General features: G+C 43.9%; 1 protein-coding gene across 15 annotated transcripts in view; it reads right to left on the reverse strand.

Moving 5' to 3' along the window:
• Nucleotides 1-26,726, reverse strand: part of HIC2 (HIC ZBTB transcriptional repressor 2) — a 135,368-nt gene that overhangs the window by 10,741 nt on the left and 97,901 nt on the right. For 10 of the 15 annotated variants that reach the window (XM_075898249.2, XM_075898265.2, XM_075898264.2 and 7 more), the window contains one exon: nucleotides 6,195-6,338. The exons of 3 other annotated variants lie outside the window; for them this stretch is intronic. The gene's annotated coding sequence lies outside the window, so the exon portion shown is untranslated. Of the gene's footprint in view, nucleotides 1-6,194; nucleotides 6,339-18,633; nucleotides 18,923-26,726 lie in introns of all 15 variants that reach the window. 2 more of the 15 variants (XM_075898253.2, XM_075898266.2) reach the window with 2 other exon arrangements.

A 26,726-nucleotide genomic window follows, 5' to 3' on the forward strand; every position in this document is an offset into this window, starting at 1 on the left:
AGCTTGAGCAAAACAGTAATTATTCATTTCTTCTCCCCTCCGCATGTGGCATTTCTGTCTGTCAGAGCTGCAAGAAAGCCCTAGGAGACCAGGATCTCCACTATTTAATACTGACAAGTATTTTAAAAACTCTGTATGCTGCAATTAGCCACAATGGAGAGTTGCCACAATGGAGAGTTGCAACACACATCCAATTTGTCTGGTTTTCATGGCTTGCTTGCAGAACTCCTTATTAAATAGAAGAACACCACCCAGGCACCAAATACCAACATTTATCATCTAGTCATGTAAACTATGACTAACTTCTATGTTAACAATCCATATGGAAAGGGAAGGGGAGAAAACATTACTTAGATCATCTCTAAATGCAACATATATATATAAGTATCTATTACTCTGGCAGAGAAAATGGTCAGCTGGTTACACTGTCCTCACTAATAGTATGATTGCTGTTTTATGTGTACTATCCCACCAGTGTTCTCTCTAATTTTTTCCCATCTGTGTGTGGAATTTTTTTGTGCACCAAAGGGAGTATAGATGTGCACCACCGGTAAAAACACATACTCCCGACTGTGGAAGCTCTGCTAATCATCTGGGCAGCATTCAAATCTCTCCTGGATAGCTGCTGAAGCACTCAGCTTACAAGGAACATTGCACCCGAATCCAAAAAGAGAGATTTTAAGCTATTCCATAAAGGAGATCTGTGGAAAGGGAAATGAGGCACAATAAAAGATCTTGCCTAGCCAGACAAATGAGAAATTTCATAGGTTACTGAACTAAAACCCAATTTATTTCACAGTTTGCGTCACTTGAATATAGTGATGTCCACGCAAATTTGTATGCACAGTATGTGCTCTACACCTGAATTGCAAATGCTTGTCTGATATTAGGCTTTGCAGAGACCAAAGAGCTGCTGCAGTTGCTCAGAGGAAAGACTTTTGATTAAATCATATCAAATGAAATCAGGGAACTTGCTGTGGAAGCCTCACTTGAAGTAACTGAGATATTCATTTTGGTGTTACAGCACAAATACTAACTATGGAAATAAGTACCCTAAATGGTAAAAACAATGGAGAGTGCCTTGGCCCACTTTGGTAAAAAACACTTTGTCAGATGCATCATTACCCACAAATCTGTTAGTCTTTAAGGTGCCACAGGACTCCTCGTTATTTTTACAGATACAACCCAGCCCAGCTACCACTCAGATTTATCCTAAATGGGCAAACTGTACCTGGGGGAGAGAGAGTTGAATTTTTAATTCTTATTGTCGAGATTTGAAAATACACATATGACCTTCCTCACTAAGTCTGTAATTTTTAGTTTTTTTTGCATGGTGCATGCTCTTTAATAACCCCCACTTATTACAGAGCTTCAGTTTTCCTTACCTGTCTTTGTGCATAAGTATCACAAGTATTAAATAATTACTACCACACAGTGTTATTTAGTAGGACCCATGAAAAATAAAGTTTTTTTTTTTTTTTTTACCATGATCAGACTAACACGGCTACCTCTCTGTTACTTTTTATCATGAAAAATAAAGAGTGAGATTTCTGAAGTAATGCAGTAGCACAGACAGGGTCGAAGATTTTAAAACCAGTTGTCAGTTTTCAAATCAAGGCACTCCAATACAACCTAAGAGGTTAAAAAGTTCCCCACCATAGAAATTCCTGTTGATTGAGAAGCAACGGTGTAGTCATGAATTCCATGGAGCAGAACTGTTACAAGCCAGGTCTCAGAGCATTTTGCCAGTATAGTTATATCGGAATACTGTACAAGCAAAAATCTCCTAGCAAATGGACACAACTTAGATTGGCAAAACTGCACTTTTACTGGGATTGTTTGAAATTCTTTAGACCAGCACTCTCTGTTCCAGCAACATCCATGGTCTGGCATGAGTCAGTTAGCTGGATGTTTGCCTATCATGGGTTTGGCCAAGTTTCCCACAGTTCCATAAAGGTTGCTTACAACCACCAGTCCTGGCTCTGTGTTCTGTGCTGTTATTTAGCTCCAATTTACTCCTAGATGTCTTCTAAGAGCCCAGTAAGCAGTGGAAGTGTTGGTAATTCTGCTAGACAATATTGATCTCCTGTGGTTCAGCAAATTCTCTGGCTTGGTACCAAGTCAGGTCCCAGGGTGCTAGATTAGAGAGATTCAACCTATATAGCTTATTCCACCCCCACAAGCATAATACGCTATACCAGCAAAAATCAAGTGGCACAGCTGCATTGGGACAGAGGTCACACCTCTCCACACCCGACTGGCATAGCTATGCCAGTGGATATTTGTAGTATTGACTAGGGATGTAAGAGACCAGTTGACCATCTGATAAGCAGAAGCTTATTGGATAGTCAACTAGTGATGTGAGTGATTGCTTCCCCTCGCCTTGCTGCCTCTATCAGAGAAAGGCAGCAACAGGGGGTGGAGGGGTGAGTAGAAGCTGGTTTAAAAGCCGGTTCCCCCCAGCACCATCTCCGCAGGGGGCAGGGGAGGTAGAGGCACAGCAGGAAACAGCGTGACTGGGGACTGAAACGGTCTCCGCTCCTGCGGCTTCTGCTGTGATTCTGCTTTTGAAATATACAAGAGCCCTACTTGGGCTCTTGTAAATTTCCAAGTCCCAGGCGCAGCAGGGAGTGTGGGGCCAGTGGAAGTCCCTGGCTGGTCCCATGCTCTCTGTGGGGCTTCTGCTTTTGAAATGTACAAGAGCTCCACTGGGGCTGTTGTACATTTCAAAAGGAAGCCCCACGCTCTTTGCAGGGCTTCCATTTTTGAACTGTAGCAATAGCCCAGTAGGTCTTTTGCTACTGTTCAAAGGCGGAGGCATCCTTATGGGTTAATTGAATAATCAATGGAAATCCCATTGACTATTCAATTAATCTAAATTTAACACCGCTACAGTAGATCTGGCCTTTCTTTGTGTAACCTAGAGGCACTGAGATCATTGAGAAGGGAGAGTGAAGTCTGCTCTACAGCCTCACTCAGAGACTTTTAGCTCATGTGATAGAAGCTCATGGCTTTAGTCCCTAAGATTCCAGGTTCAATCCCACCTGATGATGACTCATGTTCATTAACTTTACTTTTATATCTTCTGAAAGTGCTGAGAACCTATTCATAAATGCATTACAGATATTTGTCCAGAATGGACTAACACCAAACACCTACTTAACAGGGATGCACCCTGAGAGAGACTGCACCGTCTTAGAATCATAGAACACTAGAACTGGGAGGGATCTTGAGACATCAAGTCCAGTTCCCTGCCCTCATGGCAGAACCAAATGCCCTAGGCTAGGACTGCCTCGGTCATTCTTCTTCACTAGATGAGTACAGGAATTATTCGGAAATCCATAGCACTACTCATAATCACAAGAATGCTTCTAAACAAGTATGAGCATAGATCCAATACAAAAAACACCCATGCCATTCCAAATAAATAAACAGTGAACATTGCAACTTTATTATAAATAGTTTGTGCTTGAAAGGGGACAGGGTCTTAAAGCTTTACAACTGTAGAAATACTGAATGCTAACTTGCTTCCTGAAAAACAACAACTGTGGATCATCACAAACTCTAACATTGTTTTTGGACCAATGATGGAAGACTTGCTCCATTCTAGAGAAAAGTAATAAACAAAAGTTGTGAGCAGCATCAGCATAAATGGATTTCAGATGCTTTCCCATTAATAAAGAAACTTAAAAATGGAGCAGACTCTCTTTGTTGATTAGGAGACTTATTGCTGAAATTTATGATTGAACACAATGGAGAGTCCTTTGTTTTCTGGTACAAATCAGAACTAGAGGTATGTTCATCACTTAGTATTAGAGATACCCAAATACAACGGAAGGCTCCTGCCCAGTTTCAGTGGTCCTGCAGCAACAGCAACTGCTTAGCATGTGGTTTCCAGAGGTGTGAACCTCATCAAGAATCCTGATGTTGCATAAAGGAGGGAAACAAAATGGAGTCTTAACATTACAGAGAACCCTCCCCCACTCTGCACAGCCAAGATCTAGGTAATGGAAAAGGAGGAGAGAACAGAAATGTTATGCTTCTAAGGTGATATTATGCACAATGAATTGCATTAAAATAAAGCTACACTAACTAGCAGCTGACAGTGTCTTTAGAAGCAATATTGCCTGAGAAACTTAACACTTGTGAGAGCTGATAATCAATGTATTAAATCAGCATCTCAAAGCCAAACTAGGTCATATTCTGGTCTGAGGGGCATTGAAGACAATGAAGAACATGCTCTAAGAGCTTTGCTGCTTTATTACAAAGTGAGAACAACTTAATTCTCTATTTACCATCAAGACTCCAGAAAGGAAATTGGTTAAAATTAGACTGTCAAAACACATAAAAACAGTGAGAAAAAATAACTACTTAAGCTGAAATATGAAATCCCACCACAGTGTTTTAGAATTGTTTAAGGACCATAAAAAAGATAATTGTATCAATTTTCCAAAGCAAATGCCGAACCAAACTCAGACGGTAACTATCTTTGCAACCTATGGCAGAAGGAGACACTCTTTGATTTCCCTGTTGAGTTTCAGACTGTAGTACTGTATTAAACAGTGTTTATATTTTAAAAGGAACACATGTGAAGCAAAGAATTGTTCCAAAGCAGACCTCACCAATCACTCGTTTCATTTACAGAATGTGTGGCAGGGAAAGAGGCTAGATAGACCCTGAGACGTTGAGTACTGAAACATCCCTATTGCTGATAAAATCCAACAAGTGGCAATTAGAAACTATGTATAGAATTAGGTGTTGTTAATCTTTAGCCCACCATGCACATTTTAAAAGATAAAGGAAAAGGTGGCATTCTCCTTGACTACTGGCTCTCCCCAGCACCTCTGTTTTTTTCATGTTCACTGGAGAGCGGCAAACAAAAGAGGGAAGTTTATTCCCTGTTTTTTCTTCTTCCCTCCACTTATTTGGGTATCTCTAGCTTTTTGCCAAAGAGAAGACTGCACCGTGTCCAACTGCCCCTGTGGACAAGTCACTTCACTTCTCTAGGCTTTGGGTGCCCCATCTGTAAAATGGGGGTGAGATCACTAAGCCCTTTGCGAGAGGTTTGGGTGAAAAGTGCTTTGTCAGGATGTATTCGTCCCACAACTGTCTGCACTGCAGGAAACATGGACTGTCATGGATACTTACCTCCCTGCAGTTCCAAGGTGCCTCAGGTTCCCACGGGGAGCTGCAAATGCCACATAATTAAACACATGTAGGGGGGCAGGCTTTCAGCTCCAGCCCTAGGGACATGCTGACAGTGGTATCACAAACGGCACCCTCCCATCCCTGGAACACAATCAAAGCGCTGGAGCTGGAAGCAGTGTCAGTAATTGCCCCCTTTTTATTCTTTTTCCCTCTTTTTTTTTTTTTTTTTTTTTTTTTTTTTAAAGAGGATCAGCAAAAGCTCTAGGTGGAAAGGGGGGAGGGAGGAACACCAGGAGATCCTGGTGGGAAACTGAATGCAGCACCAAGGCATTCATGGAGAGAGTCTCATACTTCATCTCTAAATACTTCAGGCTAGCCATGGAAGCACACCAAGGGCAGAGAGGTGCACAGCAAGGGCTGAGCAGCACGCATAGTAGGAGTAGGCTGCACAGTTCAAGCAGTAGGAAGGGGATGGGGAGAAACGGGTAGCTTACTGATATCTCATCCAACAGCAGGATAAGATGTTGGGAAATGAACATTACCCATGACTGGGGCTGCTGGATTGAAATTAGTACTGTGCAAAGGGAAGTGTTTGATGACTAACGCAAATACCCCAGAATTGCTACCCAATCTCTTTGGCTTGGGTTTTGTCACAAGTATCTTTTGGTTTGGTATCCAGCAGTGGGATGCCTAGACATGGAGCACAGGGTAAAACAAGCTCAGCAGCTAGGGACCCCTGGCTTTTGCCCTCAAAATGTGAAACACGGAAATGTGAAAAGATTTGAGGTTTCCTGCAGTGCCTTGTCCCCCTGCCCAAAAGATAACAAACCATGCCAGATACCTGCTGCATAGAAAGCTGCACATGGGGCAGAAAAACACAAGAGGGTGAAGGATGCAGGGGTTCCTTAAGGCCAGTATGTGCTGACAATACCAGGAAAACAAAGGGACTCCAGGTCAGCATAAAGCTTCAGCAAAACAGGAACACCTTGCTAGGTGTTGAAACTACGAGCGTTAGAATGCAGGTTAACCACTTTGTTGCCGCTTACCATGCCAGGTACATTGGGCTAAAGGCACCTCCATCCAGTGCTGCCTGACGTGCCAGGTACATCCCATGATGTTCCATTGAAATCACAACAGGCCATCAATAGAACGTGGCTGCACAGATGCTGAATGAAGAACCAGCAGGGACGCTGTTAAATGCAATTAAAAAACTGCAATCAAAATTGAAATGTACATTTCAAACGGCTACCTAATTCACAGACAACAATGGCTTCTATCATTAAACCCTTCTCGGACTGCTGAGCTGCACGGAGCAGGGGTGTGCGAACATTGTGGGGAAATCCTTGCAAACCTCTTGGCTCTTCTTCCCTTGGAGGTTGTTTTCTCAGAAATTCAAAAACCTGAAGAGCTTTGGAGGGGAACCCGGAAATTGCTTGCCAGGGAATAGCTTTCCCTAGGACACCTTCATCTCATTTTGCCCCCTGAAGGATGTCTAGCAACTAGATACTACCCTTGTGGCTGATGTAGAATTATTTCTATGTAGTTAAAAGCTTCAAGCCACAATCTTCAGAGTCCCATTCTCTACGCAATGCTTTTTGCATGGCTGTTGAAGCAGCAATTTTAAAAGCTGCCACTGCCGGACCTTGAAATCCTTCAGTCACAGAGCTGCCATAACATTAAGCCAGTCTGGTTGTGAGCTCACTTATACACAAAAGGGGAAGGGAGTGCATTATTCTAAGACAGAATCTCACAGCAAGACGGCAGTACAGACACTACAGTGGCAGAGCTAAGTGCTGATGCTACCATTCAGTAGTGCCATAGCATAGATGCTTCTTTTGCTGATGTTCACAGCCATGAGTGAGGTTGCTATGCTGATCTTATATTTATGTTTAGACCAGGCCTCAGCATACAAAAAAGAGCTTATTGATTCTTTAGGAATTTTACTGTCTCAGATCTTGTCTGCAATGATCAGGAGATCTGATCGATCTTTCAGAGTTCAATTTAGCAAGACTTAACTAGACTCACTAAATTGAACTCAGAGGGTGTCCCCACTGGTGTCTGATACTCCTGTTTTTGCGAGGATTAAGGGAAGCCTACCGGAACATTTGCTCCCATTACCTTTCACTCTGGAGATGCTGGCAAGCTCGGCTTAAGGTAAACCAACTCAAGCTACATATTCTACATAGTTGGAGTTGTCGAATTGCTGGATCTAGGGTAGACCTGGCCTTAGTGATTGAGGATTAAAATTCATGGCAAATTACACCCTGGTTCAAAACTGTGAAACAGAGGCCTGCTCCACACCAAAAATTTGGGTCAATCTAATTGCATCACCCACAGCTGTGAAAATTTCACATCCTGTGCACAACAGATAGCTCACCCTGCTCCCCATTGTAGACAGCTAGGTTGATGGAAGAATTCTTTCCTTGATGTAGCTACCACTTCCCAGAGAAAAAGCCCCTCCATTGTTGTAGGTAGCATCAACATTAGTGTTGCGGATGAATATTGCTGTAATTAAAATGTATAATTCTACCCTTTCCTGTCCAAAGGAAAAAATTATGCATCCTCCCCATTAAGTGAATGTTACACAGATGAGCCAGGCTTGTGCAATTCCTACAACTGCTGAACCTCCTCCCTCAGATTTACCACAATCAAATAAAGGAGGATTACTGGGAAGGATAATCTTTTAGAGGAGACATTAAATACAGGTCTTTTTATAGGACTATTTGTAGAAAAGGTATGCCACTTGTGAAATCAGGGAAGTAATTAAAACTATATTTTGCCTCAAATTGGAGGAGAAGTTGCAAAGCACTTTTAGTGCTGTGACAGGATTAATTTTGTAATTGGGGTACACGCTTGCACAATATGTCTGGGCCTGATAAGCAGGGGACCAAGGACAGAACATGGATCAAGGACAGAACATCTTTCCCTTCCCCAGCTCCTCTTGGGTTAAGGGTTCATTATCTCCCAGCACCACCCCCACCCTGCCCCCACTATTGTCTCTGTGGAAGCCAGTGGGTATTCCTGTAACCCCCCCAAAAGACTCTGAGGTAAACTTTTAAAGGAGGGCAAGATATATATATATATATAAGTCAGGAAGAGGAAGGCTGATTGGAAAGGTCATAGAGCATCTGATTTTGGGTTCAGACCCAGTGTTCCCTTGAATTTTTTCAACCGTGTGCAGAATAAATTTTTTTGTATGCATCAAGGCATGTGTGAATGTGCACCATCAATAGAAACACATGCTGCTGGCTGTGGGCACTCCACCAATCAGCTGAGCAGCATTTGATTCTCTCCTTGATTGCTGCCCAAGCGCTCAACTCACAGGGAACTCTACTCAGACCTCCCTGACTTGTGAGGCATAATTTTTATGAGGGACAGAGTTGATATTTCATAATTTTCCCATCAAAAGTAAAAAAATTACAAACTACAAAGCTTTCCCAAGATGAATAAAACCTTGGCCTACCTTGATAGCTACTCATGGACTCAAAACCTTGCCTAGCAACACATTATACATTGGCACAGTTCTAGTTCTTTTTGTCTACCTTGTGTGTTTGTCCAGACGGGAGTTAATGATCTTATAGCACTTTTTAAGCAAGTTACATGCTCCCCTCAAAATGAAATTACTAGACACTTTGACTGTAATAAACTTCCTTAAAGGAGATTGATAATAAATGAGGACCATTTGCTATAAAGCTCCTCCGTGGAGAGGATAAAGAATGGAGAAAGAAGGTTCTTCATTCTGCCTGGATATTGCTGGATTCAGGCCCAAAACAAACAGAGTTGAACCAATACCACCTGTATTCTTCTAGTTAGCAAGCAAGTCATGTTTATGCTGAAATATCAGGCTTTTTGCAGTAAGATTATAGCAGTCAAAGCAGGTCAGATTATTTTATTGACAAGATTTTATCCAAGAGGTGAAATTTAAGCACATACACTCTTACTGACCCAGTTTACACTGGTCCAGGAACTATGGTGCAGAACCCGTTTAAAATGGACCACTTCAAGGGTTAACAGCCAAAGCTGTGTTTAAAGCGTGTTTGTATTAGCTTCAATACATGGGTTTGAGCACCCTGTGAATTAGAATCTTTACTCTCTCTCTTGCTCTCTTTTGCTTTTTTTTTTTTTTTTTTTTTTTGGCACAAGCCAGTGACATCCAGGTTGCAAGTAAGCTAGGGCTGAGTAAATAATGGTGGCTGCATGTGCCAACACTAACTCTGTGAACCATGTGACGATACCCAGCTTTAGGAGTAGGGGTACTGAGCAATGCATTAAAGCATTTCTGGAATCTGGAGTGAGACAGCAGCTCGCATGCAGATTTACACACAGATTACAGAAATTTGCTGCTAGCTACTGTGAAACAAGAAGCTCTGCTCAGCTGTTTCTGCTGTAGGGGAAAAACAGCTAATAGAAGCAACACAGAATTATAAAAATAAAGATACATTGCCCACTCATAGAGCATTCCATTTCACGCTGAGCCCAAGCTACCACTGGTAGCCTGTGCTGTCCACCCCAAGCAGCACTCTTACACAGAACACGTTGGTCTACCGCTACCCCTGTGAATGAAGCAGTGAAAACCTTGTGATATATTTGCCAAGCACAATGGACCCCAGGGATGTAGCAGAACCATGAAACAAAAACCACAAGAGACAGGAGAATCAGGTAGCAAGCAACAGACATGGACACTCCCGCAACTTGCTGAACAAGTTCACTAACACTTGCATTTCGACAAAACCTATCAGACAAAGGCAGCCCTGAAGCCAAGCAATCATTTGATATGGCTTCTTTATTTCAGAAAGGCATGTGTATCCTAAGCAGACCCAGCACATATACGCAGGAGACATCCCTGAGGCACTGACTCCATGGGTGTTCCAGGGCTGGGCACCCACAGGGAAAAGTTAGTGGGAGCTGAGCACCCACTGGCAGCCAAGCTGCCCCTCTCCCATTTGCCTTCCCTCGCACATCCCGCTCGCTGGTGGTCCCACTGACCAACTCCTTCCCTGTCCTCCAGCTGTTCCAGAGCACCACAAACAGCTGATCTGTGGTATTCAGGAAGCTCTAGGATGGAACAGGAGAAGCAGAGACAGGGTGCGAGAGGAGGTGGGGAAGAGGCGGGGCAGGGGTGGGTTCTTGAGGAAAGGAATTGAGAGAAAAGATGGAATGGAGGCATGACCTGGAGTAGGGGGTGATCCAGCAAGAGGGGAAGTAGCACCTCTCTGCTTGAAGCACCTCTCTGCCAGCTCCATTTTGTATGCAAAATTCTCCTAAATTCTTACACTAGATTAGATTTGGGCCTTGATATACAGAGTTCTTCCGTTAAGATTTACCTCTTTCAAAGAGGTCAATTCTTAGGCTCATTCTGAAGTGGTCGGATCCTTAAGGACCACAAAGATTACATTGAATAAGAAGAGGAAAGACTTCTAGTCCTGGGAGATGGCACGAGGGAAGGACTCTTGCCCACAGCAAGTCAAAGAATTAAGGTTTCCTCTATCTGCCCTGGCTTGCTATGTTTTACCTTGTGATAGCAGGCTAGGGGAGTGGGCATGTAACAGCCCCATGCCACAGCTGGCAGGTGACTAAGGAGAGGTGGAAAGTTGTTTAGGAGATTCCTTGCCCATTCATGGGGACAGAAATTATATTTTGTCTTTGGGGTGTAGGCTTAAAGCTGAAGTCAAAAACCTCCAGGCAGGCAGGTTTCCCCTTTAGCTGTCTCACTTTGCAAAAACTACTGTGACCATCAGACTAAGCTCCAGGTACAATGGCAACCACCGCCAGCAACATGCCTGCCTGACCCCCACTACATCACGTAGAATCAACATCCAGACTTCACAGCCACGAACTAACTTATAAACAAGAGAGCTACATTCATCAGCCTTGTCATTCGTTCTCCCCTCACCTACTTCACATCCTTCCCAACTGGGCACTGGTCCGTAACTTGTTCGTAACTCAGGGAGCAGCTGTAATCCCACTGTCACAAGACAGGAGCTGGACATCCTAGAAGCAGTGGCTGCAGAGTTTAGTTGGCAAGGGAAGAGAGGAAAATCAGGTTTTAGATTCTCAGCTGTGGTTTACACTTAAAATTTAGATCAATCCAGCTACATTGCTCAGGACTATGAAAAATTCACATCCCCTTAGCACCACCGTTAAGCTAAATTTGCCCATGGTGCAGATACAGCTACATAAATGGAATTCTTCCACTGACCTAGGTATGGCTGTTTAGGGAGATGAATTCATGGCAGCAACAGAAAAAAGCAGCTCTGTTGATACAGGCAGAATTACAATAGCATAGCTGTAGTAGTGCTGTGGTAGCACTAGTGTAGACATACCCTCAGGATCCAGGGAAAGAGAGTGCCCCTCTTAGTCTCTGGCACTCTCTGTTGCCTGAATGTGGCTATGTCTACACTAGCAAACTTCATAGCTTTGACTCCACTATTCCTATCTACTACCCCTTTCATTGCTGCAATTGCCAGTAGAGAATTAAGTTGTAAAGTTTGCTCAATAAGGCACTGGTGTGCTGAGGGAATGGAACAGAACTGGAGAAAGATTCTCTGCAACACACGTCCCATTTATTTTGTGATGCTCCTGGGCTCAGTGTGCTTCACTGGTTGTGTCAAGAGAGGAGCAAAGGCAACAGAGCTGACTGTGCAGTGTGATACCAGTACAATAAGCCCAGATGCTCACTGCTACAGTAGCTGTACTCAGGGCTGGCCCACAACATTTTGGCGCCTGAGGCGGGGAGCTCAAATGACACCTTCATGCTACCTTTTCTCCTGCCTGCCTGTTACGTCTCCTGTGCCCTCCTTCCTCCAGCACAGCACCCCACCATCTCTGTGCATCTAGAGCAGAGAGAATACATATGCACCAGCAGCAAACACAATTTTCTACACTCTGGGTCTTAGTGCCCCCCCCCCCCCCCCCCCAATCTGGCATCTGAGGCAGCTGCCTCAGTTCGCCTCATGGTAAGGCCAGCCCGGGCTGTACTAGAACTCAGTAACAAGGCAATGACAGGAAGGTGGAGGAGTGAAGAAGGTACCTGAGCATATTTCTCATTGCCACAAGAATGGAGACCAACATGTCATTGCATTTCTACACCCTGAAGACCAGACAGCACAGAAGTTAGGTGTCCCCAAAATACAGAGAAATAGATTTGGCCATTACAGATATGAAGTTTCTGCCCAGACCCAAATGGCTGTGAAGCTAGTGACGAGGTAATGCACTAAATAGCAAAGAAGTCATCCATCTCAGCAAGAAAAGAAAGATGCTCCCTTGGTGCTTAATAGCTGTTCAAGGTAACTATGTACTATAAATTGTTTGACAAGTAGTACGTGATTCCTCTGCCCCATACAGGTCTCCACTTCTGAGTGAGCTGCTGGACTATTGTCCTGGAAAGCCCACCTTCTCCCACCAATTAAAAGCAAAAGAGCAAAATCAGTAGAAGATTAAATTGGTCACAGATTCATCAGGACAGAGCACATGTCTAACTTTATAAAACATCTTTTAAACTTTATGGAACACCAAAAAAAGAGTAATGAATAATAAATAATCTTCATGGAGCAGAGATGCTAGCAGTAAAATTGCAAAAGTGCTGCTGTTTTATACCTTAATCTGTGCTCTTAGTAGCACTGCTAGAAATAATGGTTGCCTCAGCTGACTCTATAACAAGCACTCCTGTTCTAATGTGAGAGCGATTTGGAAGATTTCCTGCGCAGGCCACCTGTTTTTATTGGCATGGCTGATGTTAATGTTTCAAGAGAGAGGTGATGAGGATAATTTTAAAAAAAGCTGTGGTAGATTTCTCTTCCCTTCATCCAGTGTAATCTAATTTTCAGTCTGCACCTTGTACCACTAATGATCCATTTGCAAAGCATCTATGTCTGTAGGCATTTATACCATACTGAATAACATGATAGCTGCACCCCACGGGCCAGTTGCCTCAGAGTATGGAGGACCAAATTTTGCTCTTACTCCATGAGAATTGTGCCCCGAGTTGGTAGAACCAGTCTATATAGCACAATGGTGAAGAGTTCCCTCACATCCTCCCCAATAGCTCTTCTTTTAGCTCCCCACCTTCCTGTGTAGCTTAGTTTTCCACTCTTGCGTGTTTTGCTACCAGTTTCAAATGCTGATAGAATTCAGCATGGCACAATCTGAAGCAGATCTAACTAGGGACGTAAAAAAAAATCAATAAAAAAGATAACCATGTAACTGCTAAAAATCTCAACAGTTAGATGGTTACATCCGCAGTGGGCTCTGCAGTATATTGCAGAACCCGCAGTGAAGCCTCTTCAGGGGCGAGGCCACTAGCCTTTGCTGGCCCTGTTCCCATGGAACCGGCAGCTGGGGCAGAGTATAACCAATAACATTAACCAGTAAGCATCAATTTATCAGTGAACTGTTTAAACTATCACATCCCTAGATCTAACAGCACACCATTCAAAATTCTATTTGCTTGGGGTGTGCCATTTTTTATTTTCTGGGCAGGTCAGTGGAGACACCTCTAGTATTTTCCATCATCACCATCCATCACAATAGAGGCAGGCAAGTAGATATTGATCTGGGTAGGTACATATTGCTACTTAACTACCTATTCATTGGCTGAAGGATGGAAACCTCAAGGAATATTTTACATGAAAACAGAATGGATTCCTCTAGGTTCTTTAAGCTACATTAGTACAATCTCATTTGGCTAGTTCCCCCAAGAGTTCTGGGAAGTGAGAGGTAAAGGCAGATTCTACTCATGGAGATAACCCTGGATGAAGCAGGAGTTACTGGAGACGTAATCATGAAAAGTAAGTTGTAACAATCCTGACTCAAGCAAGGAGGTGCAAACACACAGTCTTTGTGCCAGAGAAAGATCTCACAACATGAACAGGTGGGGCCACATTGAAATTTTAGGCTTGGCTGGCAGGTTTCATAGGCACTCCTGGTGAGAATTTCACACAGGTGTATTCAAAAGCTGCTGCAGCAATGAAAAAAACCCCTAAATGACCATTTACATATAAAAGACTGATTAATCACTTCCGATAAAGCTCTCCCCTTCCCACTTAAAGGGGCATGTGGTTAAAACAGCAGGCTGCACAGAAACTATTACACTGGTTTAAATGGAGTAATTGATCCCAAAATACTTATAGCCACATAAAAGAGATTAGAGTCTGGCCCAACAAAACAGACCAAATTCTATCAACAACCTCAAGGAACGTGGATGCTTGATATCAGGGGAGAGAAGTATTGTTGCCACCTGCCATTTCCACCAGAATCCACTGGAGAAATAACAGCGAAAAGGGGCTGTGCTCTTGACATGCTGTATTCTCAAAGACCTGTACCTAGTATTTATCATCACTTGAGGACCATGGCAGAACAGCTTTTAACCACATACAACCCTTCCACTCAGCTGGGCTAAATTAAAAATGAAGCATCACTGTACCACAGCACAGTTGCATTAGCACAAGTTCAGCATCCTTGCTGCCTGAAACCACATCTGGTGAGGTTCAAGCAGGTGAAGAAACTGCTCTCAACAAGATTCCTAACCACACTAGGTAGGAAACAGGAGTACCCTGATGCAATCCAACTCCTTTACTCCCACTGCTTGGTTGACTGACTGATCGACCACCTCAGCTAACTCAAGGTGATTTCTCTAGAATTCGGCAGAGATGTTAGTCTTTAAAAAAGTTGCTCAGTCATTTTAAAGAATTAGAATAGCAAAAATCACTTCACCTTTAATGTTTCCCCTAATCTTTCACATCCATGTGCAGAATAAATTTTGTTATACGTACACAGGCATCTGCAGATATTACCACCAGGAGAAACTTGCTGACAACTATGAGCTCTGTGGGTGCTCTGCTAATCAGCTAGGGGGCATCTGAATCTCTCCTCAGTGGCCACCCAAGTGCCCAGCTTACAGGGAACACTGCTGGTAGGTATTCTCCATCCCTGACTACTATGATGCTAGTGTTCTGAGGCTTTTCTTTTCAGATTTTTTATTAATACAGGGTGTGGCCAAGATTCCTGCAGTCCCATAAAGTTTGTTTTCAGCCACCAGTCCTTGCTCTCCATGTTCTGTGTTGTCGTTTAACTCTAATTTACCCCACAATGTTTTCTAAGTGCCCAGTTAGCAAGTGGAAGTGTTGGTAATGCTGCTAGACAATATTGACCTCTGTGGCTCTGCAAATTCCCTAATTCAGCACTGTTCAGGTCTCGAGGGTGCCACACTAGACAGGTTCATCCTTTACCACTGTTCCTGCAGACAGAGTAACAATGAAAATACCACAGTATCCAAGATTCCTCTATGAGTTCTCACAAAGTTAGTCCTTGCATATTCAGGTCTCCCAGGGAAGTCAAGGAGAATTTTGTAACATGGTATTTACTGGGCCCCTCATCCTCTTGCACATGGGAGAAATCCTAGATGGATGGGAGCTGCTTGCAGAAACATTCCACTTTCAAAGGGGGTTATTTCCTTTTTAAAAAACACTAACTTTTTTAGCCAATTTTTCATCAGTCTGATTTAATCCGTCCCAGCTGTAGAGGAGAATGCTGGCTCCTTCACAGAGATATTCCCAAATGCACATATTCATTTCTAAACAGGTAATGGGTCTTGGCACAGCTGCTAGATCCTATGCAGAGGTTGCTTGTGACTTGTTGGGAAAGGAGTTGAATTCTCATCTCCTGTTCTAACCGGGAGGCAATTCACCCAAGAACCTGGAAGAGACCCTGGTCTAAATTTATGACTGTTTTTTTTACTATCCTGAGTATTTAGCAAAGGTTCTCTGAAGGCCTGCAGATGGGTGGGATGGGGTTGAAGAGAGGGAGTAAAGAAGTCAACAGCCCCAGGGCCTGGCAATTCAAAAGGGCCTTTAAATCACAGCTGGAGCACTGGGTGGCACTGAAGGGTTGCTGGGGGGGGGGGGGGGGAAGGTTAGCGCCATCCCTGCTCTTCCAGGAGTGCAGGCTTCCCCCCCACCTTGTCCAGGGACCCAGCAATTCTCTTGGCCTGCCCTCCCCCCGATTCTCTGCCATCCCTTCCTGAAGTTTCTGTCAGGGGAAACTCAACATAGCTCTATTGGATTTAGTCTGTTCTTTGTACGCCAGCATTACTGACAGCCACAGAAACATCTACAGTGCAACCACGAGGATTTATGGATAGCTTTTGCCCTTGAAACTGCAGAGCCAACAAAGTGATTTTGGACAGCAGGTTTGGTGAACCTCAGAGGAAAGTTGTCTTACCCCACCTCCCCCCCCAAAAAACCAAACCAAACAAACAAAAAAAAAGCCACTGTCATAGTAATAAAGTGAAGGACATGGCTTTGGAATTTTGCATTCCCTCCATGACCCACCAGAGACTAGAATAGTTTTAAAAGAAACACCTGTACCTAAACATATCAGCTGAGATATAAAAGGAGCCTAAAAGTATGTGTTCACTACAATTAAAAACCCACATCTGGGAGGGTCCCAGAGCTCAGGCCGCAGCCCCATCCCAAACTTCTCCACTACACTGCAATTAAACAGCTCTGCAACCTGAGTCAGCTGGCATAGGCCAGATGTGGGTGTCTAATAGCCATGGAGACATAACCGAAGTGACTTAGGAGTTGTCCACCCACAGTGATTGCTTATACCCATTATAAATTTTTAGAAAGTTGCTGAATAATATTCTCATTTTAGGATATAAAACAAGATTTTTTTTAAAATGGCAATGACATGGATTAGTTCAAAACACAGAACTTTAAGGAGAAGAAAATCCAGATTCAGATCTGAATTTTATATGTAGGAATGCTTGTGATTAAGAAACAAAACCTAAAATCTAAACTGCCACAATCTGCATGAGCAAGATATTTATATCTCCAAACTGAAATCAATGATTAATGTTATTCTCCCCTGGTTTGAATTAAAAAAAAAATTGTAAGGGACCCTCTTTCCAATTCTGGCAGCTGAAATTTCACAGAAAAATGCAAGACTTGACAAGAATGGAGGAAGGTCTCATGAGAATGCTAACCCACTTAAAAAAATATCCACCACTTAACATGGCCAAAATCCCATACTATCAGATGGATATCGCTGGATGTCAGCCATTTGGAATTCTGTACCACTGAAATCAAGCCTCCACCCTCAATGCAGCTTTCTTAGATCATAGCTAATTAAAAAAAAAAAAGAAAACTGTTAGTTATTTGACTCTGCTTTTTTTTTTAAATTAATTACTATTTTCCTATAAAGGGTAAAGAGTATTTTTCTTTTAATGAGTCAAATTATGGGAGAACTCAGTGACAGATTATCTTAAAAATAGTTGGAAGGAAAAAAAATAAATTAGAAGGAAAACACCCACAAAACATAAAGCCCTTTGCCACCACAGGTTATTTTCCCCTGCTGAGAACAAACATTAAATGCCATTCTGCCTCCCCATTTGAGACATTGAATCTGAGAGATCCAGCATAAAAGGCCTGGTGAACATTGTGCCCAATAAGAAATGTTTTTTTAAAAATGGTTATAATGACACTGAAATCATTAGAATATTCACAAAAGTTCCCCTTGGATTCAAATCAGCATGTGGGAGTGAAGGATTAAGATCAAGTATTCACAGCACTTCCTAGTCAGATGCTGAGATATCAAAGACTGCAGAGTAAGGTGTACTGGTGTTTCTTGGAGCTGGTGTGGCTACCCAATAGCAAATAAGAACTGAGTGTGTGCGTATTCTAAATATTGTGTGTAGATTAAGTTTGTGATCTAGTTTTACTACTCAGATAGGAAAGCAAGAATAGCAGCTTTGGACTAATGAAGCTGTTTCTGAGCAAGCTTTTCCCAAACCACTCTGCCAACATATGCCAACCCTGCTCTTTGGAATCACTCAACGTCACATACACACCAAGCCTGACATGCCAATTGAGTCAACTTCTTTAGTCAACAAATTGGGGAAAATTGGGGCCATTTCATTGTCTCTCTTACATGACACAGAAAATGGAGTTACTCTGATAACAACAAGCTTGGAGACATCTGAGCAATGAGTACACAATACTGAATTTCAGTGTTAAGACTTGTGTCATCACCTTCCATCTGAGATTTCAAAGCTTTTCACAACATTCCAGGACATATACATGGTTGTGAGGAACAGTGTAGGGAGGTATGCAGTACTCCCATTTTACAGGCAGGGAAAACAGGGCACAGAGAAGTCAGAAATTTCCCCCAGGTCATTCAGCACAACAGTGACAAAATGTAAAACAGAACTCAGGTTTTCCAAAGCTCCAGTCTGATGCTTTAACCACTAGACCACTCCTCATCTTGAGAAAGGAAAAGGCTCCTTTCCATGGAATTTGCAACTCCCTTTAGAGTAGCTGTGGAGAATTCCTGTCAATAGGATGAAGGTGGCAATTGAGCTGATGGAGAGCCAGAAAGAGAAAAAAAGAACAGTTATTTAAATAAAAGGCCCGAGGTTCCCCATGCCGAGATGAGCTGCATCTCCACCCATGGGCAACATGGGATTTTCCTCAAGGGCAATAGCCCTACCTTGCTTTGGCGTGGAACTCTCCTCCCCAGCACCATTTTGTTTTAGGCCAAAGCGATATGAAGATCAAGCCATGCAGGATGCATTTTACTTTTTAAAACAATTCTCTTCCCTTTCAGGAGCTCAGTGAGGATATTCGTTGGCTTGTCGAGCGTCTTCCTGGAAACGTTGCAACAGCCGAGTCAGACAGAGAGTTCAGAAGTTCTCCTGAATGGTCCTGAAACAACAGCTGCAGCTGGAATCTGCTGCAAGGCTGCTGTGCATCGTGTCAGCAGTAGGTAGGAAGGTCTTCTGAAACCAAGTGTAACAGCTCAAGTGATTTGGCAAGTCTAGGCAGAAACGCTAAAGACCTTAACGCAAATACAGCCCCAGGAAAATGAGGGGGAGCTCAGTGGTTCCCTCCCACTTCAGGGCTTTTTCTTCAATCCTGATACACTTCATTACATTGCACTTCAAGTCAGATTTTGGTTTCTTTTCTGAAGAAGGGAAAGGGCGATAATGATCCACAAAAGGCACAAACTCTAGCATTTGCCATCTTCTCAAAGAGAGGTGTTTTGTCCATTGGCATGTTTACTGTCACATGAGCCACTGGATTCCAGGCAAGTAAAACAGGCTTGCTCACTCCAGCCAAGGAGTGACACATTCATGCCTGGCATTACTTTTCTGGAGGGTATTTACTGTTTTCTTTTTAGTGCTACTTTGAGTTCAAAGGGTTCAGTGAAGCCCCATTAAGCCATTTACATCAAACTGGTTAGTTAATTATCTTGTTGTAGACTTTAAATTGGTGATTTATAACCCCCCTCCCTCTACACACAGTCACACACACCCCGTATATGCCAGTATTTGGAAGCAATTCAGCAAAGCAATGCATTTTGTGGAGTGGATGACAGATGGGAAAAAAATCCCACACTTATGTTGCTCTGAATTAAATTGTTGAAGGGGTGGAAGGGAAAACACCCTACTGTTGGAGGTGCCATAGTTCAGGAGACTATCAACAGGTAGAATCTTTCTAATTCGGCACCCTTGGGACCTGCCCAGTGCTGAACCAGGGAATTTGCCAAATCATGGGAGGCTGATATTGTAATGAGCAGGTCTCTATTTTTATTTCACCAAGGCAAATAAATGGAACAGCACTTGAAATGCTGCTTAAGAATGTATGACCAGGGCTCAACAAACTATAGAATCTACTCACCCGGGGCGAGTAGATTTCAGCCGCATGCCTTGTTTACCGGCAGCACGTGCATGTGCAATGCGGCTCTTGCGCAGTGTGGGGCTGGCGAGCGGCTTTTGCCACCATTTGTCAAGCCCTGTGTATGACTATACTGATATAACTTACGCCTATGCCTAGCTAATGCTTATCAGCTCTCTTCATAACAAAGTGTTAGAGTTATTGCACAATTTTACTCAATTGGCACAAAGAAATAAGTAGAAGCAGCATAAAAAACATGCTTACACTTAGCAGCATAACCAGCACTTCCACTGCTTGCTGGGCTCTTAAGACATGTAGGGGTAAATTAGAACTAAATACCAGCACAGAACACTGAGAGCCAGGACTGGTGGCTGTAAACAAATTCTACAGGAAACTCGGCCTCACCCATGGTAAGTGGACATCTATCTAACTAAAAATCATGCTGAACCACAGCTGTGGCTGGACCAGATAATGCTGGACTAGAGTGGCTGAACCTGTAATTGAGAGACAAGTGCTCGCTATAAGTCTGGGTCAATTCTCTACTTCCTCATTTATTCTTATGTAGTGTGGAGGATCATATCTAAGTTGGGCAGGACAGCTCTGACAACAAACTGTTCTAGTACCCTGGTATCATCCCTCTCAGAGATCTACAACGTCCATTTAACACAAAAGTTCATCAGTTTGGCAGGGAGAGGCTACAGCATGAAAATTTCAGCCGTTACATGCAGGGGAGGGGATTGCAGCTCCATGGGAGCCAGTGCACACCAGGAACTTAAAAGCCAGCTCCCCACTCATACTGGGTGCCTGTGTGTTCTAATGGCACTTTGCTCATGGAGGCTTGGGTTATTCCCATTAGAGATATTAAAATGCGTTTACTTAAGTAAACATGTAACCACTGAAAAATTCAGTGATTACAGTGTTAACATATGGGGCAGAGGGCAGTCGACTCCTTGGGAGCTGGTGCCCGCAGGGAGCTGGCTTTTAAGCTCCTGCATGTAACCATGCTCATCAGGTTACCAGGCACATGGTTACATTTTCACATCCTTAATCCCCATCAGTCTTTCCAGCCATTCTGGATTTTCATAGGTAAATGAGATTGCAGAGGCCCATAGCCAGAAAATGTTAGCCAAGGCCCCCAAAAAACAGCAAAAAGGATGCATGTTAGTTTCCCTTCCCCATCCCAACCAGCTCTTATGGGGCTAGAACAGTGAACAACCTACAGCTCCACTGGGGTTTTAGTGTGGCCCATACACCTTCTTTCCTGTCCCCTGCCCCCATGCCTCTCTTTCATTGGGGGCCCTGCACTTATCTACTCCTCTCACTCCCTCCCAGCATTTCTGGAGCACAGTGAATCCGATGATTCATGGCACCCAAGCTCAGGAAAGTGGAGGCACAGATCATCCAATTCACAGTGCTCTGGAAATGCTGGGAGGGAAGGAAAGGAGAAGGGACAGGGCACGCTTGGGGAAGGAGGCAGGGGACGAGACCAGGTGGTGGTCTGAGGGAAGGGGTAGAGTGGGGGTGGGTCTCGCAATGCAGGGGAGAGTCAAGCAGCCCATGGCAAAATGAGATATGACATGCATTGAAAACAAGAGCACGTATCAGGTGCATGCTGATAGCACGCAACACAGTAAAAGCAGTGCAGTCCCCTCTGCTTCTTTGTTATTTTTGCCAGCAATTTAATTTGCCCCAATAATGGATCACTTTGTGTTGCAAAGGCTCAATAAAACAGCAGAATCAAACACAATGTATCTAATCTTATTCTTGGGGTCATGGTTAGTGCATATACCTGATTTTAATCTTGCAGTTTAGTGAGATGAAGGAGGGCCATTCATACAGCCCATTCACTAGTCTTGGCTATCCATCACTGGGATAGAAGCAACTGACCTATTGGACCAATATGCTGAGTTGTACTGACCTTTTAAACATATAGGCTATGTCTACACTGCAGCACTCCAGTATCCCGAAATAGCTATTCTGTGTCCTTTGAGCATGCCCATTATTTCAAAGTATAACAGGCTTGCTATTCCTATGTTCCTGTAAACCTTATTTCACAAAGAGTAAGGGGAGTTTCAGAATAGCAATTTATTTCGAAATAAGTGCTGTGTAGTCAGCACCAAGTTTTGAAATAAGCTTTTTCAAAATTAACTCAAAATAAACTATGCAATACAGACCAGTCCTTATGCTCATGTGCAGCCATACAAACTTTAGAGATCTAGTCACATAGGCTAGCTTGAAGATCACTTAGTATTGACAGAAAGGGTTTTTCCATTGCTGTAGTAAATCCATCCCTTTGAGAAGTGGTACTTAGGTCAATGGGAAGAATTCTTTTGTCAATCTAGTCATAGCTATACTGGGAGCTTAAACTATGTCTCTCAAATCACACCTACATTTTAGATGTAGATCTGATCACAGTCCATGAGCTTTCTCTTGAGTTTACCCTCTGGAATCGCATAGTAGGAAAATTCAAATGCAAATTCCAGCCTGAGAACAGCCTGTCACAACTTGAATTTTAGGGTTCTAAACAAAGCAGATCCATTTTTCTAGATCAATAGTAAGGAGAGGAGAGAAGGGGAAAACGTGATTAAATGAACAAACCTTTCCTTTACCTTCCTAGAAACTCCCATTTACAAGGCATTCAACAGCCATTGCCATTTCTACAACAGGAGTGTCCTATTAAACACATCTCAGGTTACATTTGTGTCTTTTGGACACTGCTTTAAGATCATTTAGAACCACTACACACCAGCTGTAGTTTACAGCACAGAGATAACCTGTAATGCCCTCCAAAGGGGGGTTACTCAATTGCATACACTCAGAGCCCTTCACCATATGACATTCTAGACTTGCAGTGGTTTCTTACATATTCTTGTGCTCTCCATGCATTCACAAAAACAAATGCAGTGCCCACCCCCTGAGTAACACAACAAGTGTATTTTCAAGTTAAATGTACAAAGGGTTTCAAAATTATGTTGGTTATTTTTCCATTTACTACTGCAAATTCTCGACCTGATTGGATGCCAAAAGATACTGAAGATCACTTTGAGGGAGGATAAATAAGTATTTAACAGGGAACACCTGCTCAGACTCTCTTCACAGGCAGGAATTGCTATTCAAATATTGCATACGCAGGATCGTCACAGGCTAACTGGACCTTTAGGAGGAGTTTGGCTCAGCCTCCCCTGGAGCAGGCCAGCCACTCTCCCAGCTGGTCCTAAATGACCAAGGATCAGAGGGCCCTAGTCAATTATTGGGTCCAGCTGAGGAGAGGTCAGAGGGTTTTTAATAACACAGCTGGGCAAGCTCAGCCAGAAGGAAACCAGAAGGAGGGTTGGGTTCACTGGGGCCCAGAAGAACTGGGAGAAAAGCCAGGGAATATTCTGTTGTTTCATATGGGACTTTGATTTTTCTGGGAGCGAGAGAGAGTTGAGCCCTTTAGAAGCAGGTGACCAACCATCTGTTTTCTGCTACATTAGGACTCTGAGGGAAGAAGCATGAGTCAGTGCTGTGGTAAAAGACTGAAAGAGGACAGTCTCATCTCAAGAGGGCCAGAAGACTGGGGGGGGAGGGGGAGGGATGAGTCTTACACATCAATGGGAGTGACTGAAAAACTGGATGGGGGAAACTGAGACAGGGAAACCACAAGGCCTTAGAGAGGGTGAAACTGGGGCAAGAATCTGGAAAAAAGGGAAATGATCAACTTACTTTTTGGATGTGTATGTGAAAAGCCAGCAACATTGTGATGATGGTGTTATTATTACTGATTATTTGTTTTACTGGTGTACAGAGGGGCCTTAGCCCTAGCCCAGGACCCCATTAGACTAGGCACTGTATAAATACAAAACAAAAGGACAGTCCTTGCCCTCTCGAAGTACAATTTAAATGTAAAACAAGAGAGACAACAGATGGGGAAGTAATCACTGAGTAATCACTGAGACAATACTGGTCACAGGATAGAGTGTGATATTTGCACAGTAATAGTCTAAGTTTTCTGTAGCTACAGTGGTACAGGAAGGTTTGGGGGAGGCATTTGAAGGTGGATTAGGAGATGGCTTTGTGGATGTTTCACAGGGCTGGACTTGATGACCTCTTGAGGTCTCTTCCAGCTCTATGATTCTATGTTTGTGAGAAGTGCTTCCAAGAGCTTAGGAGAAATTACACAGGCGTGTCTGAAAATTCAAAAGGGCAGCAGAGGCTGGCATTGTGGGCCCATCGGAGGCAAGCACCAGCAGCATGATGACAGAGGTGAAAGTGGACCAGTATGGGATGATGTGGTGGTCCAGTAAGAATCTGCTGCCAGCCTGGCCCGCGCACGGCCGTCTTTTTGCTCCCTCCTGGCAGCAGGGTCTGGCAGCATTGCCATAGCAGTACTGCTGGACTTTACCAACAAATTTAGAAGGTCCCAGGTCTCCCGGCTGCCACAGTGCTACCAGAGTGCTGGGGCTCCTGGCTTCCACTACTGTTGCTCTGGAGCGCCGAACCACAGGCCATGAGGAACTGGCAGGGAGGTGGGAGGAAAGGATGGGATCTGCCTCCAGCCACTCCCCCTCCAGGGGCCCAGAGCACTCCCCTTGCTGAAGACCCAGGGAACACCAATAAATCCCAGGGTTTACACTCTGCCTGCAATATGGTTGAACCAGAGATGGCAGGTAGGGTGGGGACTGACTGTGAAGGCCCTTGTAAGTGAACATTTGATGGGGTAGAAAAGTTCCCACTTAACTGTTAAACTGCGGGCCCCAAGACCCAGCGTTTGCCAAAGAGTAAACCTGAGGCACCAGGACAGTAGGTGCCATTGCCTACAACAGAATCCAAGGAGGGGTTCTGAATAAAAACTTGTGGCTAACACTAAGAGCAGTGCTAGTGTGGGGACCAGTCACTGCTTCCCTCTCCTTCTCCACCACAAAGGGGCCAGCTGGACAATCCTATACACAACTATTGAGTACGGTCACTGCAGCATCATCCACCGTGAAAGCCAGCTCAGGCTATGTAGTGGGGAGCCGAAAAAACTGCTCATGGCAAGAAAACCCAGCGTGATATTCATAGGATAGAGCAGTGGTTCCTAAACTGTGGGGCACACCTCCCTAGAGTGGGCATGGAGAGAAGTTCAGGGAGGCATAGCTGGATCCAGGTCAGCTCCCAGGAAGGGTGTAAAAGAGCAGCACGCAGACCCACTCTGGCCCAGCTCCTGGCTTCCAGGGGGACACAGATCAGGTGTGGAAGGGGGAATATCACTAAAAAAGTTTGGGGTCACTGGGTTATAGAGAAAGATCAGAAAGGATCATTATGACCATCCAGTCTAACCTGCATAACACAGGCCAGAGAGTTCCACTAAGGGAGTCCCTCACAAAGCCTGTAATTTCTGTTTGAGGTAGAACATTGTTTAGAAAGGCATCCAACCTTGAATAAGATGACACAAAATGATGGGAAACTGACCATATCCCAAGCTAACCTGCTCCAATGGTTAATTCATACTGAAGGGTCTCAACACACATGAGCACTTCTGTCCATCCCTACTGGTGTGACCATAGGACAGCTTCAGGAATCATGAGTAGCTTGCAGGCATGAAGAAAACTGATGCGTAAATGCATTAGTAGGGCTGGGCAACAACTGGTTAGATGAACCAGCTCCTCAATCCAGTTGAGATCAGCAGTGAAGAGTGGAGTCCTTGGTTTTAGTTTAGGCCTTAGTAACAACTTGCATGCATGTACCCCATAGAACCTCAAACTGGCTGCCTCTGCACAGGCAGACACATCCTCTGGCAGTTCAAATTCGAGGTTTGTACAGGAAGCTCTCCGCATTTGTGGGGATACATTCCAGAGACAGCCCTGAATACAGAAATCTGCGAATACCAGGGGAGGGTAGTAGAGTGGGGATGGACAAAAAAACCCCACATCATTCTGTTTCACAGTCAAATTTAACTTCAAAGCAGATTTCCAACTAAACACAAAGATAATACTGTATGGTCAACAAACAACTTCAACTTCAAAACTAATCACCCAAAACAGTTTTTTAAACTTCTCTCTGCAAATCTTATTGTTCCTCTGGGACAAAGGCCAGTTACCAGGGCTGGGCTCACAAAGGAACACTGTGACGGGAAGTAGCCAGGGATAATCCTGTGCTGCTTTATGGTCTGCATGGCATAGTTTTGTCATGACTTCCCCCCACCACTTGATGCTTGCACAAAATGCTTCTAACAAGCTGAAAGCCTGATTCTCGAATTACAGCACCATTCACCAGTGCTTGTTCCTGTGCCATGTCTTTGATCTAAATACTTAATGCCTTTTCCATTTTTTCAGTTATGGGATCACGACTCACCTACACACCTTTTCACAAGCTGGGCACTTGCAGCAACACTGTCCCTTATGTTTTTCTTCTTTTTTTTACTAAAATGCACAACAGACTTGACAATGCCAACCATTCTAGCTACAGGTTAATCATCAGAGTGCTGGGGACATCTGAGCCAGTTGACTCCTAAGCTGAGCCAGAAACAGCTGCTAGACCTAGCTGGACTTGAGGTAGGAGAGGACAGGATTTCTTCTTCCCCTACAGGAGTGTTTGGGGCTGTATCAGACTGGCCCTTAGCTGCAGGAAGCAGAGTATTCTCGCCTGGTTCCTGCCCCTATCACTCCTCAGCTGTGGATGGAGGGGTGACTGTATGGGGAGCTACTCCCTTATCCGTCCAATCCCTTCCATCCCCAGATCTTCTATACCAATCCTGCCAAACCTCACCTGGTGCATCCAAAATCTCGCTAGCCCTCTACTCCCAAACCCCACACCACTGAATCTCAGCCTTTTTTAAATCAGTCTACCTGGGCTTGGATGCTCACTCCCAGGCGCACCAAAGGTTTACCCTGAGAGGCCAGATGGGTTAAGGGCCATTCAACTTCACAAGCTACTCTGTGAAAA

Source organism: Pelodiscus sinensis, chromosome Z (assembly GCF_052426305.1).
Source record: "Pelodiscus sinensis isolate ZL-2025 chromosome Z, ASM5242630v1, whole genome shotgun sequence".
In the NCBI taxonomy this organism is placed as follows: domain Eukaryota; kingdom Metazoa; phylum Chordata; order Testudines; family Trionychidae; genus Pelodiscus; species Pelodiscus sinensis.